This window comes from Balaenoptera acutorostrata, chromosome 14 (genome assembly GCF_949987535.1).
Source record: "Balaenoptera acutorostrata chromosome 14, mBalAcu1.1, whole genome shotgun sequence".
NCBI classification, from domain to species: Eukaryota; Metazoa; Chordata; class Mammalia; order Artiodactyla; family Balaenopteridae; genus Balaenoptera; species Balaenoptera acutorostrata.
The window spans coordinates 36,498,777-36,517,391 of NC_080077.1; the positions used below are offsets into that span (position 1 = coordinate 36,498,777).

The window sequence follows — 18,615 nt, forward strand, 5'->3', positions numbered from 1 at the left end:
ATTTTTCTTGTTTCTTCAGGTAGGCTTATATAGCTATAAACTTCCCTCTTAGAACTGCTTTTGCTGCATCCCATAGGTATTGGATCATCGTGTTTTCATTGTCATTTGTCTCTAGGTATTTTTTTGATTTCCTCTTTGATTTCTGCAGTGATCTCTTGGTTATTTAGTAACGTATCATTTAGCCTCCATGTGTTTGTGTGTTTTACGTTTTTTCCCCTGTAATTGACTTCTAATCTCATAGCGTTGTGGTCAGAAAAGATGCTTGATATGATTTCAATTTTCTTAAATTTACTGAGGCTTGATTTGTGACCCAAGATGTATTCTATCCTGGAGAATGTTCCATGCGCACCTGAGAAGAAAGTGTAATCTGCTGTTTTTGCATGGAATGTCCTATAAATATCAATTAAATCTATCTGGTCTATTGTGTCATTTAAAGCTTCTGTTTCCTTATTTATTTTCATTTTGGATGATCTGTCCATTGGTGTAAGTGAGGTGTTAAAGTCCCCCACTATTATTGTGTTACTGTCCATTTCCTCTTTTATAGCTGTTAGCAGTTGCATTATGTATTGAGGTGCTCCTATGTTGGGTGCATATATATTTATAATTGTTATATCTTCTTCTTGGATTGATCCCTTGATCATTATGTAGTGTCCTTCCTTGTCTCTTGTCACATTCTTTATTTTAATTTCTATTTTATCTGATATGAGTATTGCTACTCCAGCTTTCTTTTGATTTCCCTTTGCATGGAATATCTTTTTCCATCCCCTCACTTTCAGTCTGTATGTGTCCCTAGATCTGAAGTGGGTCTCTTGTAGACAGTATATAGATGGGTCTTGTTTTTGTATCCATTCAGCGAGCCTGTGTCTTTTGGTTGGAGCATTTAATCCATTTACGTTTAAGGTAATTATCGATATGTATGTTCCTATGACCATTTTCTTAATTGTTTCGGGTTTGTTTTTCTAGGTCCTTTTCTTCTCTTGTGTTTCCCACTTAGAGAAGTTCCTTTAGCATTTGTTGTAGAGCTGGTTTGGTGGTGCTGAATTCTCTTAGCTTTTGCTTGTCTGTAAAGCTTTTGATTTCTCCATTGAATCTGAATGAGATCCTTGCCAGGTAATCTTGGTTGTAGGTTCTTCCCTTTCATCACTTTAAGTATATCATGCCACTCCTTTCTGGCTTGTAGCGTTTCTGCTGAGAGATCAGCTGTTAACCTTATAGGAGTTCCTTTGTATGTTATTTGTCATTTTTCCCTTGCTGCTTTCAATACGTTTTCTTTGTCTTTAATTTTTGCCAATTTGATTACTGTGTGTCTTGGCGTGTTTCTCCTTGGGTTTATCCTGTGTGGGACTCTCTGCACTTCCTGGACTTGGGTGGCTATTTCCTTTCCCATGTTAGGGAAGTTTTCGACTATAATCTCTTCAAATATTTTTTTGGGTCCTTTCTCTCTCTCTTCTCCTTCTGGGACCCCTATAATGCGAATGTTGTTGCGTTTAATGTTGTCCCAGAAGTCTCTTAGGCTGTCTTCATTTCTTTTCATTCCTTTTTCTTTACTCTGTTCCGCAGCTGTGAATTCCACCATTCTGTCTTCCAGGTCACTTATCCGTTCTTCTGCCTCAGTTATTCTGCTATTGATTCCTTCAAGTGTATTTTTCATTTCAGTTATTGTATTGTTCATTTCTGTTTGTTCTTTAATTCTTCTAGGTCTTTTTAAAATATTTCTTGCATCTTCTTGATCTTTGCCTCCATTCTTTTTTCGAGGTCCTGGATCATCTTGACTATCATTCTGAATTCTTTTCTGGAAGGTTTCCGATCTCCACTTCATTTAATTGTTTTTCTGGGGTTTTATCTTGTTCCTTCATCTGGTACATAGCCCTCTGTCTTTTCATCTTGTTTGTCTTTCTGTGAATGTGGTTTTTGTTTCACAGGCTGCAGGACTGTAGTTCTTCTTGCTTCTGCTGTCTGCCCTTTCAATTTCATGTCTTTTGAATATACCATATAATTTTACCAATACTTCGTTTGGGAAGAATTTGAATTTTTATATATAATCAATAAATTTGTAATAAATATTCATATCTCTCTTTCCTTTTATAATTCTTTGAAAATTTCCTTAACATGGAGTACAGTGATTACTGGCTTAAATAGGTTTTTAAAATATGAATTTCCAAATTACCTTCTAGCAATTAGATTTCTAACTTCATTGCATATAAGGGTTTTTTTTCTTCAAATCGTCTCAATCACTAGATATTGCCTGCATGTCTCCCATAGAGAGGAACCAAAAATAAATCTAGCTTTAATTTAGATTTCTTTAATTTGAAGTAAGGTTGAGTACATTTTTCAAAATAAAAAATTATAACCTAAAATAATAGAAAATCCCAGAAGATAACCCATCCTGTTATTTGGAGAATATACTCTTTATCTCTCCATATAAATCTGCTAAATTCTTTGGAGGCAAGACACTCTGTCAAGATCAGTTCTGAAGATCTGTCTCTGCAATTTTGATGAGAAAAACAAACTTGATGAGAAATAATACGTTAAATGGGAATGATAATTTACTCCTTAGTGACTAAGTAGAGCATGTGCAGAGAATTTCATCAACTAGGAGGAACCAATGGCGACCTCCATAAGACATAGACTTCAGGGCTACTGCCATCTCTGGGAGCTATCCAGGGTACTGGACTGAAGTTCTGTCTGACCTAAAGGAGCAGAGCTCTGGGTTTCTATGATTATAATCTCTGTTGTAGTCCCACCTTGACTTCCCAAATTCCAACTACCACTCCAAAACCAAAGATATTCTGTACACAAGTTAAAAAAATCAACCAACTGATTTTCTCAATCGTGTCTAAGGAGATTTTACCTAATTGTTTTGTTTACTTGCCTACTACTTGTTCCTATAACCTGTCATTTATGTCCCCAAATAGACAGCCTGATTCCCTAGCTGAGTATCTGAAACAAGCACTTTAGTAGTGACTGCCATTTTCAATGGAAACCTTCATCTAGCCATTGTTCACATCTACTTGTCAGGAAAACTTGAGAAGTCTGAGCAAGTTTGCAAAGACCAGAAAAACTCCCATTGCCACATGGGTCTTCTTTTTTCCTATTTCACCATCAGCAAATTATTTCCCCATGACTTCAATTATTGACATTATGTTCCCTTCCTTTTTATCCAACATATTTCCTTACTGCCTTCAAGCTTGCCTTCTCTGGCTCTTTTAAGAAATATTCATTGTATTATATCAGCATTTCAAAAGTCTCCTTAAATATTAGTCTTCTTCTGAAAACTGGATAGATGGAGGAGCATATGAAGTGTGGTGAACCCATGGGTTGAAACAGTTGTGAGCGTATTTCACATATTAAATAGCTAAGAAGACTTATGGCACCTCTAGAAATTTGGGTCTTTCACTTAATAATGACAGTGAATTGGTCCCCAAAGAGGGTTGAAGCCATTGCTTTAGGTAACAAGACATTTTTTTGCTTTGTTTTGTTTTTTTAAACTAACTGTAGAATGCTTGTCTTGGCCTTTTTTAGGGGCAACTCCTGAAAAAGGAGAGGAAAATAAATACACTCATTGTCTACTCTTTTATATGAAGACCACAGCAGCTATATTTTTACTTCTAGCAAATAACCTAAGAGAATAGATCTCTTTACTATGTCATGCAGGGATCCCCCACATAGCCAGCACCCCACTCAATCAATCATGCCAAAGCAAAGCCCACCAATTAAAATGTCTAACAACACATATGGAACCCATAATCAGCTTTTAAAATCTTACTCTTGCAAAAATGAAAAGACAAAAACGTATAATAAAAAATCTGAGAAAACCTAGAATAAAAAGCATAGAAGAGGATCCTGGAAGACAAAATTCCTCTGATTAGGATAATATTGCATTCATAGAAAGGAATGACATAAATAGCAGGATATGAAAATATTAAGAAGGACTTTTAAAAATTTAAAGCATTTACAAAAAAAAACTTTCTAAAAATTAATAAATACATAAATAAAAGATTTTTTAAAAATCATGACATTTCAGAATATTAAAGACAAAGAAAAGATGCTAAAATCTTGCAAGAATGGTTAATGAGGAATTTTTTTAAAGGTATCAGCCAATTAGTAAGTTACTGTAAAGACTTTCGGGACAAGTAAGGAGCCAGAAAATCATCATTGCATAAGAAGGTGCTTGAAAATACATACCATCAAAATGAGATGGTTGACGAAAAAAGAGAATGACATAAGATTCATGAAACAATGAATTCAGCCTAAAAAAACCATCAAAAGAAATCACAGGATGACAACTGCATCAGTCCTTGATAGTAATTGGTTCAGACTGGAGCACGTCGACAGATGTATCTGGGAAAAAGTCTTGGAATACAAGGCTACTTAACAGATTATATGATATAATGAAGTTCTAAAATTAAAAAATGGATGAAATCTGACTCAAAGGCACGTATATTTTAAAGCTATCTATACATATTTCCACAGTTGTGCCAATTTACAGCTTAAATTATAGTGTAGATGAGTTCCAATTTGTCACACACATGCCCATATCCTGGGTATTACTAATTTAAAATACACATTTAAAAGCCTGAAATTTTAAAAATAGCCACAAAGTAAAACTAAATTAAAATTAAAAGGAAAGTACAAGATCATTTAAAAACCAAGAAAATAAAGTACAATTAAATTGGAGATTAAACTAGGAGAAGATAATTCTTCATGACCAGATAATTGTTTGTTGCAGGGGGCTGTCCTGTGTGTCATAAGATGTTTAGCAGCATCCCTGATGTCTACCCACTAGATTCCAGTAGCACCCTCCTTGAGTTGTGGCGACCAAAAATGTCTCCTGACATTGCCCATGTCCTCTGGGGGGCAAAGTCATCCCTGGTTAAGAATCATTTTATCCTTATCATCTCTCTATCTAAACAAAAGTTACAATTTATAACACATTTATTTGAAAGAATTTAATTAGTAAGGTTATACATCTATTTGACAATATTTAAAAAGCTTTCATTTTTTTAGCCACATTGCATACTCCTACTAATCCAAACTGATCTTGTACTCAATTTGTTTTAATTAAAGACCTTGCCTGTGTTTATAGAGGTTAATCCTTCAATGCAGAGAGGCAATGATGTGAAGATGAGTATAACTCTGCTAAAAAATATTTTCCGTGTACCTTAACTAGCTCTTAGTTATGATATTCGGATAGACATGATTTTTAAGATATATTTAGAGACTATAAAAATATTTAGTTATTAATTTTATTCTCACATTAAACTATTAGATCAAAAAAAATAGAATTCACAGTCAAGGTTTCACGTGCTGGGATGGCTTAAAAAAGATTTTTTTTTAACTTCAGAAGTAGCATGTGCTGCTTCCAACAAGAGGTGTGTGTGTGTGTGTGTGTGTGTGTGTGTGTGTGTGTACATATTTCCCTTCTCCCCATTCCAAACTCTTTCTTTCTTTGGAGACTCACCATTAATAGTTTGGTATGACCATTTCCAAACAATTTTCTATGCACAAAGACATAGGTATCTTAATAGCTCCCATGTAGAAGAATTATGAAAAATTTCAAACAGTTTCTATGCTTTCCTCGTGCACAGGTTTCTCTGTTAGACAAACATATAGATTCCAAAAATAACTGTATTCTCCTCTTGCCACTCCAAATTTCTCTTCTTGGGAAAAAAAGAGTGGAAAGAAATTCAAGAAAACCTTAACAGAATCATGTTTGAAAACCGGTGCTGTGGCTGATTGTTTTTTCCTGTTTTTCTACTGTTCCACACTACATTTCAAGTGAAAACCTAAACATTTTTAATATGAAAATAGTACAAGTCCTCTCTAAAAGAACTGTCAAAGAGTAAAAAGAAAATACAAAAATAAAAAGAAAGAAAGAAAGAAAGTTATCCACATATTCTACAGTAAAATTTGTAGTGTTTTACTTAATGAAATATATTTGTAGCCAATTAAAAACTATCACTTTAAACCTCTCCGTAACATTTTTTGACCTGAGTTGTATACGCCAGAAATCTGAAGCCAAAAGCAATGGAGCCAGTCCAAAGATAGACATTTACAGACAGCTCTTGTCAACACAGTGTTTCATTTTGTTTTCCCCACACACATGCACCTCTAATAAGCTTTACAAATGCATGTTAATTCCCCTGTGCAGAATTAAAGCAACAATCACATTCCCAGATCTTAGGAAAAGGAAAGTTTTTCTAGTACTGCTACCCAGTGGTGACTCATAAGTTTCTAAGAAAACAGGTATTTTAATCTCATATCTTCCTTTCCACTTCCCTTCATGTTCTCTTCCCCGTTCTCAATCAACTTTATAACCATAATCTTGTCCTCATATCTGTCTTACCTCGTCCTTTAAAATCCAGCCTTCTGTAGACTGCCCATCCAAAAAAGATTTTCTCTCCTCTGCATTCCTGAAAAACTATGATTTTTATAATACTAATCCAGAATTAAGTTCTATTATATTAGTTATTGTTTTAATATTACTTTTCCCTCTTCAACTTGATTATAAGTTCCTGTAAGTAAGACTCTGTTAGGTTCTTCATTGTTTCTCCCACTACATTCTCCCATAACATTGCTAAATATTCAGGTTCTGCTAAGAAAATTCTATGTGGAAACTTCCATTTTTTTCAAAAGTAACTTTCTTGTCTCTTTCTGGCGTCTCAGTGCCTCTCCCTCTTTTCTTTGCAAAAATTGACCCCTAGCTTCTTCTTGGCAGTTGCTTTGCTATTTGCTTTCATCTGATCAGATGGAAAGGCTGTAAGAGGTAGTCAGCAGGATAGGGTGGGTAGGACTTCTCAGATGTCTGCATTTTACTTTCTATGAATGTGGATGCATTTTTCAGAAGGATCCCTTAGAGGGCGTTCACTAGAAGAGCTATGCAAGAACATGCCACATTGATTAACCTCTCTAATATTCAGTTTCCTATACTTTGAAATAATAATAATAATAATACCTATCTTCCTTAGCTGTCAGGAAGATTAATGCAATAACAATATTTAAAAGAATTCAGCAGAGTAAATGGCCCAGAGTTAGCATTATTACCACCAACACTATCATCATCATTATCACCATCACAAAAATCATAAAATAGCCACCGCTCTGTCTTTGCTGTGAAATGGTTTTTAAAACAGTATTATCTATACTTAGTGTCTTCTGTGTTCCTCTTATATAATTATGTTTTCTAAGAATAGACTCCAAATGTAATTTTCCCAGATGTCTCTCCAAAAGAATTGTAGGAAGGTCTTAGTTAAACGTACCATAGCCTAGAAAAAATGTCAAGTCACTTACCCAGAAGGTCTAGTGTTTGCCTGGGATTGCAATGTGAGTTGTTGGGACTGAGTATTAGGTTGTCTAATTCACAGAACACATTTTCTATGTGTGGGAGGAAGGTTGAAGGAATAAGAGTGAATTTAAAGCACTGCCAAAACAGTAAAAAATGAATCTGCTTGTCCAAAAAGTAAGAGGTAGAAAAATGTACTATTTGAAAAGCAAAGAATTATACTTGGAATATCTATTAAGTAATATATACAATTACATTAATTTGCTATTTTAAATAAAATTAAGAATTAGTGAGAAAATATCACATCCAATAAAATTGTTTCAAATCCACATAAAGAGCAGAAATTCAAGAAAATGTTCCCAAGTTTTGAAAACGGCTAAAGCAATTAAAAAGACCTAGCATGGTGAGGATACTCAGCTGATACTTTTACAAATTAATATTATAGTTATACAAAGCAATTTTTCACATTTTAATAGGCTAAAATTACCAGAGTGAAATGCATATATGTTAGGTGTACAATTCAATAAGTTTGAACAAATGTATACATCTGTGTAACCAATCAAGACACGGAACATTGCTATCACCTCAGAAAGTTTCCTCCTGGCCCCTTGTACTTAATCTCCATTCCTCATAAACACAACTCTTCTGATTTCCATTACCATATATTAGACATGCTGATTCTTGAATTTAATGGAAATGAGATCATACAATAGGTACTCAACAAAAGAATTTTTAAACCTGACCTTAAAAGAAACCAAACCAGTTCAAGTAACTGTATTGTGGCAGTGTTGTTATTATGATATGTGAAACGTAATGTTTGACCTATCACAAATACATTTCACTAAAATTTGTTTGTACATTGCCCCAGATTATGCCATATTATTTTCTTAATTCTGTTACTTGCATTAGGGTAGGAATAGCTAAACAAATAAAGGTTAACATAATACAATGCCGCAATTTAGGGCGTTCAGTGGAAAATCATCCTCACTGCTGCAGAATATATGAAACATGGTAGTCACTTTCAAAACTACCTAAATTTGTATAATGCCATAAAAGGCATAGGCAAAAATGGGTATTTGCTAAACAAGTAACCTGAGGAACCTCACTTGTGTAATGACTATAAAAGTGTCAACAAAAAGACACTAAAGGTGTACGAAGCTTAACGCACAACATGCAAACTCAAGTGAAGTGGGAATGGCGTAGCACTGGGAATGGAGCCCAGCAGGGAACGAGGGTGGGGCAGTAGGGAGAACTCCATAATGAGGAATACAAATTGATGCTGACAGTCCTCAAAGAACCCAAGTCACTCTTCCTAACCTGTCACCATCCCCTTCCCTAAAATGAAGGCACACAGAGAAATCTTTGCAGAGGAAGAAGCAAAAATATCAGAGACTCTTAGAACTGGGGTGGTGGTTTTGGTAGAAGAACCACTGTAATCAGAAAGTATGTCAATAAGTTAGATGGTTAATACAGGGCTTAGCCCCTGGGAGTGGACATTGGTCATGAAGCAGAGAATAGCCCTGTAATCAAGAATACAACCGTCCCCCCTTATCCTCGGGGGATATGTTCCAAGACCCCCAATGGACACCTGAAACTGTGGATAGTACCAAACCCTATGTATGCTATGTTTTTTCTTATACATACACACCTATGATAAAGTGTATTTATAAATTAAACTTTAGGCACAGTAAGGTATTAACAGCAATAACTAATAATAAAATAGAATGATTATAACAACATACTATAATAAAAGTTATATGAACGTGCTCTCTCTTTTTCTCTCTCAGAATAACTTATTGTACAAATTTAATGCCTTTTCCATCTTAACTAAGCACTTTTCACACAGTGTAGCCTTAACTTTCCCAGTTTGAGGTGTGACAGGAAAACTAGCACAAATTTCTTTTTCCTTCCTCACAAATTCCATGGATAGAAGATTCATTCTTACTATAGATCTTAGCAACCTCAGCATACATTTTTTTTTCTTTCCATATTGAATTGAGAAGTTTCACCTTTTCACTTAAAGAAAGAACTTCACGGCTTCTCTTTGGCCTATGCAAATTGCCAGCATCACTACTCTTGTGCTTTGGTGTCATTATTAAGTAATATAAGGGTGACTTGAAAAAAAGCACTGAGATACTGCAACAGTCTATCTGATAACTGAGGTGGCTACTAAGTAGTGACTAACAGGCAGGATATGCCGGACAAAGGAACGATTCATGTCCCAGATGGGACAGAGCAGGATGGGTTAGATTTCATCACACTACTCAGAACTGTGATCAATTTAAAACTTATGAATGGTTTATTTCTGAGATTTTTCCATTTAATATTTTCAGACCACAGTTGAATGTGGGTAACTGAAACCTTGGAAAGCAAAACTGCAGATAAGGGAGGACTCTGCACCGACCTTCCAGAGTCTAGGATGGCAAGCACCATCCTCCACTCCTCTCATATCCCCATTCAGTTTGGTTTTCTTGCCAATGCCAATGAATTATATATATATATATATATATATATATATATATGCTTAGTGTACAACTAGTAAGAAACGAACGTTTTAGCAGAATTTTAGTATTCTCAGATTTAATGTTCATTCTACATATTACATTATGTTCTTTCTCAAGAAATTGAACTTGATTACCAAGACCAGTACCAGTGCTAGCCAGCAATGCTAGCAAGCTACACTTTGCAGCAGCAGTTTCTAGGAGTCCTTTGGTGTGTGTTTGGGTGATGGTTGTAGGAGTGAGGACAAGCAGGGGGTAGAAGAAGTGGCAGTGGGTAGGGAGTGGATTAGGCTAAAAGGGTTATTGCTAAACAAGTAACCTGGGGAGCTTCATGGGAAGATTATGACTGTCAAACATGCTACATAAATTTGGTTCATTTATATGCTAGGACATCTTAGAATTACAAAAGCTTTGCTAGCCTAAACTTCTCTAAGGTAAGACCGTAAAAATAAACACCAATATCCCTTGTTTCTAACTCATCATTAATTATAGCTAGTTCAAAAAATATAAGCACCTGTAAGTGTAATTGAAAACTTGAAGTACCCCTCATTCACTTTCTAATTTACACACCTAAGCAAAGATTCAATTTAAACATGAAAAATAATCTCAACATAACTTCATAACAGCATGGAGATCAAAAATATTTATAGAATCATTAATATTGCAAATATCGTAAGCTGCGTAACACTTAAAGTTAATACAACTTTGGAAATGTTTTAAATGTGGTTTCACTGCTCTTCTCTTTACTGGATAGGAGCCATTTTGGTGCTGACTTCTGAAATCAAAAGACAAATATTCTACATTCAAGAGCAAAACCAGAATGATGTTTTGTTTAAACAGCCTTTGATCCTTTCTTTAGAAAACCTTATACTACAAAATAAAAATCCCATTACCAAACACCCCAGAGATTGGTTTGTACCCTCCTGCAAAGCTACCATATAGGGGAAATGGAATTTGAAATCGTTTTGTCCTTTTCTTTCTCAGATGTAGATCACAAGGACCCTTAGAAGGCAGCAAGCAAAAGCATTTTGAAATTAAACGACTCATTTTATTAAAGCAAATTTTACTGTGAACTGACAGACATTCTTAGCCACATAACACCTCACTGTTTATTTGTTTGAGAAGGAAAGTAGAAGTTTCACCTTCTTGAAAGCTAAACTGTGTACAGCAGGAAAGCTGCTTTCTTTAAAACAACCGTGACACAAAGTTTATAAGAAAGATATTTTTCTAACGTTTAGTACATGGTAGCAGAATTTATCTCAGGGTGGAATTGTGTTTATTTATTTTTAATGGTGTGTACTGCACTGCATCTGACCTCTCCTCCACTAGAAAGAATTCTCCGTGTTGCTCACAGATATACCACTTTCAAAGAGGTAGCTGCTAGCTTGGAGCAGCCCGGAAGAGAGTGTGCAGGGTAGTGCTGCCATGAATGGGGTTCCCGAAAGTCCCTGTGCATGGGCCATTTTCATCCCAGAGGCTGGACTGTTTTAAGAACTTCACTTAATATGTATGTTACCCAAAGGGCTTATTAAAAGAAAAAAATTGTCCAGAAATTTTGGACAATCTAAACTGAAATTTCATGTGATTAATAGTACTCTTGCTGTTTTCTGCTCCCAGTTTAAGGCTTTAGCATTAGACATGGTCCCAAAATCTAAAATAATGATAAAGTTGATGATATTGATTGGATCTCTATTACGAAGTAAGATGACCCAGGCTGAATTTAATGGTAACCTACTCTGCTATAAGCCAGTGTCTCTGTGTGTGTGTGCACGTGCACAAATGAGGAAAATAAATATTGCTTAAAGACCAATTCTCATCTGGGTTTGTCCACTTTGTATACTAAAAACCTGACTGAAATGAACAGGTAGAATGTACTTAGTCCAGAATTCTAGAAATGATGGTGATTCTTACCTTAAGACCTTATGAATAAAATCAAATAAATCATTGAGAATGACAAATCCAAATTACAAGATCAAGAAAATAAACATTTTACTGTACTATTTCAGAATAAATATACCAAACAATGCCTGAAAGCTATACAGTAGAGTTCTGACATAAAGTTCCTTCTTCACTACAAATCTGGAGAAAAATTTTTACACAATGTGGCTAAGTGAATAATCTCTCTTCTGGTCCAGGTTGTATTTCTTTTTTCTAAGATTTGGCTAATACTCATCGATGTACTGCATGAAATGGTAGCATGACAGTTCCTGCTTTATATTAAGCCTTCAGTTTCATTACTGCTTTATGAACTTGTTCAAAGTTCACCTTAAGTACAGCTTTATCACTTGATTTTCAAGCCATCTAGCTTTCTCCTTTAGGCTCTGAAAAATACCAGTTTTTCTCTGTATAACCAGGGACATTAGCACTCCTTCTCTGTTCTCCACCAGGATGTAGAAATGGGGAGGGTGGCATTCCACTTGTTTTGTTGGAAGAGTAACTCTCTGGGAAGTTCATACAGAAATGTTAATATTCTATTTTGACCTTTCGAATTACTATCATGTCACTCATAAACACATCACATAGGACCAAATAATAAATCCAACAGAAATAGTGGTTTTGCCTAGAAGATTATGTCACAGTGGCCATTTTTCATTTACCAAAACTAGATTACTTAAACGGGCTCAGCATTTGTATGTTAATGTAATTCAGGTAATCATAAGCAGCAAAATGAAAGCTGGATTTGAAATGGTACATCTAAAGCATTTTGCTCTGGTAGCTATTTTGCTTTACACGGATAGGATTTTACAAAGTGCCATTAATTAAGATTCATAGTTAAAACCATTGGTGGTATTTGTAAAGTTAAAATAACAAAGTGATATTCAACCAAACCATCCTGGGAGACCTTTTGGTACTAATATACATTTCCATTTTTGTTTTTACTTACTGTGTAATGTTCAGGTTGGTCTTGCTTTAAATAACAATGATTTTCTAGAGAATATTCATTTAAAACAAGAAAAATGTAGAGCATACTATGAAAGACCACTTACTTGATATTTTTTGTTATGGTGAAGCTTGTTTTTATTACAGCTATAGTCACGTCAATACGAAAAGAGAATAGTAAGGAAGATAACGCTAAAGTATTTTGCCCACGTGGCTATCGCTAAACCATCTGCTTTATCCATGAGTCACCACAGGTCCATACTGCCATATCTTTAGACGAATGTTTCACCCGATGAAACAGGGTCTAAACTTATTATTTTAAATATCTAAAAAACAACTGGCTCCTACAAATCAACTTAATTTCCTGGTCCAATTATAACTTTGATACCACTGAACATACTTCCACTTGCAACAAAAACAAGTTTCCCAATAATACAAAAGTAAAAAATAATAATAATAATAAATAAATATATTTTTGCTGTCATTGTAATACTTTTTTGTGGGGTAATAATTTTAAGACCACATTTAGAATAGAACATGTGTATGTTGGCTAAAAACAAAGTTTGATGTATAAGCTTGAAATAAGTACAAAATATACAAAAGATTTTTTAAAAACCTTAAAATCCTTGATTTTTGCAATAGAGAGTTATTATTGAGACTCCTAACAAGGAACATGATAGTGAAGATGACAGCAACCCCCTAACCCAATCAGGGAGTCTTTGGTAAGCAGCCAATATAAGGGGCATAATATATAGATGCTTATTTACAATATTAACTAATCTTAACTGAATAAAGCTGAGTAACGCCTTTAAGAAATCATCACTCTGACAACCACATTTAAAAATCCAGTCACAGGCATTTTAAATTATTTTTTACAACTAAAGAGAAAAGTCTTTGTTAAAGGCAATTCTATAAAAAGAATACTCAAATCAGTACTTGTTTTCCAATTGCCTGAGGCTTCCATAAAAACCAGTTTCAAAATAGGAAAGTAAAATTTCCACAACACGATGAAGATTGATGACCCAGAGGATGGAATCAGCTTTTGGTCTAAAAGAAAACTTCATGCTCAAAAAGGTATACTTATTGGTTGTGTCAAACATTTTAATATACTTATATACTATTCCATTACTTAGTTCTTTTACCTTAGAGTTAGAGAAAGTCATGGGGAACCAATAATTTGGACATTTAATTGTTCTTTGATTAAAGAAGTTTGAATTCCTTTTTCACCACAATAATTTTTAAAAAATACTTAAATAGTTGGTTTATTTAGTAGATATTATATTGAGACAAGACAAAGATAATTTTAAAATACATGGTAAAATTTTAAATGTTTTGCTTTTCTCCTTCCATTACAAATATGTTAAGTGAAATTGAATTTGAACATTGGATGAAGAGAGTTGATTGTGAGAATGAGTGGTTTGAAATTTATTTTAATTTATATGAGATGGAAGTGACAGCATATGGGTAAAATAAAGCCTATCACTAACCACCAGCAAATTGTCCTTTCCTTGAGTCCCTGTCAATCTACAGTATCATGCAACTGCTGAACCTCTCAGGAAGAAGACAAGGTTATCAATACTTCTATCTAAATAGGTGAAAAATATTCTACAGCACATTTGCAGTACTAGTCTCAGTGCATTGTTTCACTGACTGTCTCTGCACGGTATCGAGAAGAGAAAAAGTAAGTTGCCATCTGAATGTGTATATTTATATGAAACACTGTGTTCTCAACAGATTATGACACCTAGACCAAAAAGCAAGTAGAAGTTGTTCAATGTTGAACCTGAAGTGAGTGTCAGTTCTCTCCAATTCAACCCAAATGTCTGAAGTTGACAGATCCAATGAAGAAAGAATCCTATTCATTAGCCAAGAAGTATAGTAAAAAAAAAAAATGTCCTGTTGGTAATTATTTTAAAATACTGCTTTCTCTTAAAACACACACACACACACAAACAAATACTCTATGGAATATGATGCAATTTCTATATGAATTCACAGAAATTTCTTGGGGTATGTATTAGTCAGGGTTCTTCAGAGAAAAAGAAGCAATAGGAAATATGTAAGGGAGAGATTTATTATAAGGAATTGAGCGATACAATTATGGATGTGGGTAAATCCCATGACCTGCAGGGTGAGTCAGCAAACTGGAAACCCAGCAAAGATTGAAGAGAGGTAATTTAATGGATGATTCTAAGGCTCAAAGAAGAGACCTAGACTCTAGATAAAAAATTTTGAATCAATATATGGAAATTATTTGAAGGCACAGGAAAGAATGAGATTACATAGGCAGAGACGGTACAGGATGAAGCTTACCCGTTCTCCAATATCTGGAGCCAGGATAGACAGACGAGGAACTAGTAAAGATTTCTGAGCAGTAGTAGTGAGGGAGGGAAACCAAGAATGTCAGAAGCCTGGAGAGGTATGAGTTTTATCAAAGAGGCAGGGTCAGCCTTTAAAATTGCTTCTGGGAAGTGAAGGAAGTTGAGGATAAAAAAATTGCTGGCTCTGGCAAAATATAAATAGTCACCTTGATGAGAGCTATTTCAGGGCAGCAGAGAGAATAAAAGCTTTATTGGAACTCTGAAACTTTCACTTCGGGGTCCCTGCGCCAGAGATGTACTAGGGATACCACTGTCCACGCCTCTCTTCCCAGAGCCAGTAGGCACTGTCACCCTCCGCAGCCAACTCCATCATATCGAGGCCCTAGTCTTCCGACTTCAGGAGCTAGGTGACCCCCACACCCTGAGCTGATTCGGGTCCAGCCAGAGCACAATGACCGCATTCTACCTGGCCAGCACACTGCGCCCCAGTGCCAGCCGCAGCCCCACGCCTTGCCCCTGGAGCAGCGTGTACACCACACCCTCCCCGGCCTTTACCTCAACAATGAGTTCAAGAACACCGGCACCAAGGAGAAGGTGGAGCCGCAGGAGCTGAATGACTGCATCTCCTAACCTACGTCGCCAAGGTGCACTTCACGGCACAACAGAATGCAGGCCCAGCTCAAGGGCTAGGGACGTCATGCCTAGGGACCTCTATAGAAAGGAGATGCAGGAGTTGAGCCAGAGGTGAACCTGTTTACCAACGACAGGTAGGCACAGCACGGCAACCTGGCCAAGGAGGTCATGCAGCTCTGGAAGAAGTTGCAAGAGGAGATGCTTCAGAGAGGACCTCAGAGGGAAGAAACTCAGAGCACTCCGTAAACTTTCAGACAGGAGGTTGACAATACTTCTTTGGCACTCCTTGACCTCGAACATAAAGTGGATTCCTTGCAAGAAGAGATTGACTTTTTAAGAAAACTGTGCAATGATGAAAGCTGTGAGCTGCAGGCCCAGATTTAGGGTAGCATGGGCAAACTGGGGTGCGTGTTTCCAAGCCAGAACTCACGGCTGCTCTGTGTGATATGTGGCAGGAGAATGAAAGTGTGGCTGCCAAGAACCTTTGGGAGGTTGAAGAATGGTACAAGTCCAAGTTTGCTATCTCTGTGAGGCTGCTGATTGAACTAAAGCAATTATGTCCTGTGGCAGGTGCAGCAGGGGCCAAAAGGGTACCAAAGCCAGGTTTAGTCTCTTACCTGGCAAGTGCATGGCTTATACTACCCAAAGCAATCTACAGATTTAATGTGATCCCTATCAAATTACCCATGACATTTAACAATAGAACAAATAACCCTAACATTTATATGGAACCATAAAAGACCCAGAATTGCCAAAGCAATCCTAAAGAAAAAGAACAAAGCAGGAGGCATAACCCTCCCAGACTTCAGACAATACTACAAAGTTACAGTAATCAAAACAGCATGGTACTGGCACAAAAACAGACATCTGGAACAATGGGACAGAATACAGAGCCCAGAAATAAATCCACCCACCTATAGTCAATTAACTTTTGACAAAGGAGGCAAGCATATAAAATGGAAAAAAGTCTCTTCAGCAAGTGGTGTTGGGAAAGTTGGACAGCCTCATGTAATCAAAGAAGTTAGAACACACCCTCACACCATACACAAAAATAAACTCAAAATGGCTTAAAGACTTAAACATAAGACATAACAGCATAAAACTCCTAGAAGAGATCATAGGCAAAACATTCTCTGACATAAATATTACCAATGTTTTCTTAGGTCATTCTCCCAAGGTAATAGAAATAAAAACAAAAATAAACAAATGGGACCTAATCAAACTTACAAGCTTTTGAACAGCAAAGGAAACCATAAAAGAAAATGAAAAGACAACCTACAGAATGGGAGAAAATATTTGCAAATGATGTGACCGACAAGAGCTTAATTTCCAAAATATACAAACAGTTCATACAACTCAACAACAAAAATACAAACAACCCAATTGAAAAATGGGCAGAAAATCTAAATAGACATTTCTCCAAAGAATAAATACAGATGGCCAATAGGCACATGAAAAGATGCTCAACATCACTAATTATTAGAGAAATGCAAATCAAAACTACAATGAGGTAACACTTCACACTAGTCAGAATGGCCATCATTAAAAAGTCCACAAATAACAAATGCTGGAGACGGTGTGGAGAAAAGGGAACCCTGCTACACTCTCGGTGGGAATGTAAGTTGGTGCGGCCACTATGGAAAACAGTATGGAGTTTCCTCAGAAAACTAAAAGTAGAATTACCCATATGATCCAGCAATCCCACTCCTGGGCATATATCCACACAAAACTATAATTCAAAAAGATACATGCACCCCTATGTTCACAGCAGCACTATTTACAATATCCAAGACATGGAAGCAATCTAAATGTCCACAGACAGATAAATGTATAAAGAAGATGTGGTACAATGCAACTAGAGAGTATACTAAGTGAAATAACTCAGAAAGAGAAAGACAAATACCATACGATATCACTTATACGTGGAATCTAAATATGACACAAATGAACCTATCTACGAAACAGAAACAGACTCACGGACATAGAGACAGACTTGTGGATGCCAAGGGAGAGGAGGCTGGGGGAGGGATGGAGTGGGAGGTTGGGATTAGCAGATGTAAACTATTATATAGAGAATGGATAAACAACAAGGTCCTACTGTATAGCACAGGGAACTAACTACATTTAATATCCTATGATAAACCATAATGGAAAAGAATATTTTAAAAATGTATATATATGTATAACTGAATCATTTTGCTATATAGCAGAAATTAACACAACATTGTAAATCAACTATACTTCAATTTTTTTTAAAAAGTGCATGATTTAAAAGAACTAATAGGCCTCTGGAGCTCCACATGCATGAAATGGAAGAGAACTTTGCTGTGGAAGGTGTTAACTACCGAGACACTCTTGGCCTCCTACAGAATGAGATTTTCCTGTTCTTCAGAACAGGAAAGAAGATATTCCTTGCCACCTCTGAGAATATCAGGACCTGCAATACGTTAACACAACTTTGATTTTCAGATCATCACCAAACAGGAAACTGCTGGAAGGCAAGGAGAACAGAGTTTCTCTAACTCTCCCAAGCTTTTCTTCTCTGAACCTGAGAGAAACCATTCTGGATTCACTTCTTCTGGTTGACAGACACTCAAAACGGACAATTCTGATTAAGAAGGTTAAAACTAGAGATAGGTTTTCAACGAAACTTCACAGCATCACGGTGATATTGATGAAAATCGCACATACTCAAGGCAACAATATATTTCCAGCAAGAATAAAAAGAGAAATCCATATCTTACAGAAATAGCTTTCTAATGCCCTTATGCCATTTTTCAGTAGCACAAGATAGATTTGGAAGAAAAATAAGCCCTAGTTCTTAAGAACCAACACTCTCAAAGAATTTAGAAAAAACGTTTACAACATAATCTAGTTTACAAAGAAATCTGGTGCTACACTATCTCTTAAAAAATACTTTGAATACCATTGAAACTTCTTTTTTTTCCCATCAAGTATTCAACCAACTTGTTTCTCCTTCAATACATCTTTGGAAAAA

General features: G+C 35.9%; 1 pseudogene; it reads left to right on the forward strand.

Annotated features, from left to right (window-relative positions):
* Window positions 1-13,670: 13,670 nt before the first annotated feature.
* On the forward strand, window positions 13,671-18,377 carry LOC103006735 (vimentin-like; annotated as a pseudogene).
* Window positions 18,378-18,615: the final 238 nt, after the last annotated feature.